Source organism: Neovison vison, chromosome 6 (assembly GCF_020171115.1).
Source record: "Neovison vison isolate M4711 chromosome 6, ASM_NN_V1, whole genome shotgun sequence".
In the NCBI taxonomy this organism is placed as follows: domain Eukaryota; kingdom Metazoa; phylum Chordata; class Mammalia; order Carnivora; family Mustelidae; genus Neogale; species Neogale vison.
Genome location: NC_058096.1, coordinates 14,981,444 through 14,984,998, shown reverse-complemented (window position 1 = coordinate 14,984,998; position 3,555 = coordinate 14,981,444).

Sequence of the window (3,555 nt, the reverse complement as noted above, 5' to 3'; positions counted from 1 at the left end):
AAGGCAGACCACACAGTTGTTATTGTCAAAGAGATGGTGTCCACCATGCTTTGACTTTCCTGGATCTGGGACACTTTTGACCTAAAAAAATCACTTCTTCCATCGGAAAAAATATATTTTTTGATTATGTTGGTATAAAGAGGAACACGATCCAGGATAGATTCATTATTATGTATGTATTATTGACTATATATGACTATAATAATATGTATTATTATTATAGTCATATTTTTTCTGATTTAAAAGAGATAAAATTAAAAATTTTTGTGGGCCCCTAAGATTTCATGGACTTTAGGCACTGTGTGTACGGCATCTGTGGATTAATGGTCCCTGTGATCAGGGTGTGGCTGAAAGGGAGGTTGCTACTTAGGGAAAGGTAGACCAGGAAGACAGTCCTTCCACGTAGAGACTCTGTGTGGACCCCAGGATCCGGGTTCACTTTCAGGCTCTGTCATGCACCAACTTAGTGAATTTGCATCATTTATTTAATTTCTCTAAACCTTAATTTCCTCATTTATAGAATAGGTTAAAATAATAATATCGGAGTGCCTGGGTGGCTCAATTGTTTAAGTGTCTGCCTTCACCTCAGGTTGTGATCTCAGGGCCTTGGGATTAATTCAACTCCCCATCAGGCTCTTTGCTCACCTTAGCCTGCTTATCCCTCTTCCTTTCCTGCTACCCAGCTTGTGCTCTCTCTCTCTCAAATGAATATCATCTTAAAAAATATTTTTAAAAAGATTTTATTTATTTCAGAGAGAGAGAGAGAGCACAAACAAGGTAAGTGGCAAGCAGAGGGAGAGGAAGAAGCAGGCTCCCCACTGAGCAGGGAGCCCGATGCGGGGCTCAATCTCAGGACCCCGGGATTGTGACACAAACTGAAGGCAGACACTTAATGACTGAGCCACCCAGGGGCCCCATCTTAAAAAATATTTAAAAAATAAAAATAATAATACATACTCAGAAGATTGTTTATAAGAATTAAAATGAGATTATTCATAGAAGGTAGTTGTTGTAGCCGCTAAGACCTAGCAAACATTCAATATATGTGAGCCATTTTATTTTTAGTTAATGTGTTGGTATATTTTAAGCATCAGTGACTTCTCTCTGTTCTACTCCCATTGTATCCTTTTTAGAGTGACTTTCAGCCTTCTGTGGATTTGGGGTCATGCCTGAGGTTCTTAATGTCCTAACAATGGTTTTTATTATTATTCTGGAGTTTTGGAAGATTCAAAGATGCCCATGGCTTGATTCCAGAGTCCAGGGGGGCCTCAACCCTCTCTTCCTGCTTATATATTTTCATATCAACCACAAAAGTCTGCCCTGTGTTTTGCACCCAAAGGATGCTGATTAACTGTCTGCTGAATTGAAGAGGCCAAGGGCAAGAAGACATTTAAAACTAAGAACTGTATCACCTCACAAAGTTCTAGGGCCATATGGAACAGAATACTCTTGACTAAACTAGGTAAACATACAGAAATACTAGCAATTTGAGATTTTGAATTCAAACCCATGACTGTGACAGAACAGAAGGAGAATAGTCCCATGATATCTTATCTTGGGGCAAAGCCGCCTCTGTTAATAGGTGCAAAACATAGAAGTTGTCTGGAGGTTTTGTTCCTCATTTACTCTTCTTAGAAGAACTATCCTCTTTCTGGAAACATGGTCCTTTTAAGCCACTGTTAAAATACACACAGAGGGGGGGATAAAAGGAGCAGTCATACTGCTCAGGCAAATCAACCCTGGTGGCAAATGGAGTGACAGACATTACAGCCAAGTTATTCTTTCATCCCATAGGAGGTGATTCCATTGGCAAGAAGACAAATTTCTGCTGCAGTTTCACATGAAAAAAACAAAAAAAGAGATAATTTTAGAAAATTTAATTCAATTTCATGTTCTCTTTTGATTAAATTTTAGCCAGAACCAGTTCCAAGGAGGAGCATAATCTCATTGGAATCATATGGTGACACAATTTACTTTCTTGAATGAAACTGACAAAATTGACAAGTGTTAAAACAAAGGGTGTCTATGATGATCAAACCCAAGAGAGTCAGCTTCAGAGTGATGGAGAGTTATTTGCAAACTTCCAGTTTTTTTTTTTTTTTTTTAATAAGCGTTACATTTGTAGTCAGTGTCTTGCTACAAACTTTGACATTTTACTTGCAGTTAAACAATGAAGAGATCAGCATATAACTATTACACTGTAAGATGAGATCCTGTAACCACCATCAATGAGTGGGTATTCTTTCTCCCATGACATAGCAGATTCTATCTTACCAAAAATACAGAAATTTAGATGTTTTAAGGATGATTTTAAAAAACTGTCATTATTGTGACTATGTTGCTGTTAGGATCCATGCCACCATATTGATCTTGATTTTCTCTTTTCTTATGGCTTCTCATCATCCTCTGCTGTCACTGATCTCTACAAAACCCTAAACTACTGGATTTCCCAGGATTCTTGTCTAGGCTTTCTTATCACCTTACTCCACATGCTTTCCTCTGCAGTCTCATTCACTCTCCTGCTTATGGCTCCTGAAATTTCACCTCAAGTCCTCTTTCTGGAGTTCCACTGAGAATATCCGATTCTCTACTTGACATCTTATTTTATTTTATTTTTTAAAGTAGGCTCCATGTCCAGTGTTGAGCTCAATGCTGGGCTTGAACTCATGATCTTGAGATCAAGACCTGAGCTGAGATCAAGAATTGAATGCTTTACTGATTGAGCCACCCAGGCACATCAACATTTCCATTTAGGTTTCTAGACAAATGAAATTTAACCCAATCCAAGCTTGATTAATTATCTTCCTTCTTCCTCTTCCCCTTCAAAACCTTCTCACTTTCCTGTTACTCCTGTCTTAGGGAATGGCAACCAACATCCTTCCTTGTCAGCCAGTTGGGTGTCAGCATACTCTTGTCATTCATTCCACATCTAAACACCAATTGGTTGCTGCCTTTCTTTCCAGAAATCTCTGCCTTTTTGCTCCACACTACCATTGGTGCTATCCTAGATTACTACAATGGCCTCCTGGTAACATATCTAGACTCCTGGTAGCATTTTTTCCTGCCTTCCTCCTTTGTAAAGGAGATCATGCTGAAGTAGATCTTTTTTTTAAAAAACGCCATTCTGATCACATCATTTCCTGACTAAAGAACTCAACAGCTTCTCATTACTCTTAGAAAAAGGAGTAAGTTCTTTTCCTAGTTCATGAGAACCCTCTACCTAACTAGACTCACTTCCTGTGGAGTCTGGGATGAATACCTTCTGTGACACTCAGCGGTTTTGGATGCTCAGTAGTCCTGCCTCTCCACAACATCTACCTTCATCAAATGCTCTTCTCTTCTCTGTTTATTTGCAATAGCCATCAAGTCTTTTTTTCAGCTTCCTGAACGTGCTATGTTGTTTTGCTCAAGCATAGATGTTCCCAAATCAACTGCTGGTTACCTTTCACATTTTAACTTAAAGGGGGATTTGCCTGGTAGAACTTTTCTGAACTCCTTTTGTTTATTCCCTGCAATACTCTGTATTTCCCCATTTTGTAGAATTGTATATATTTG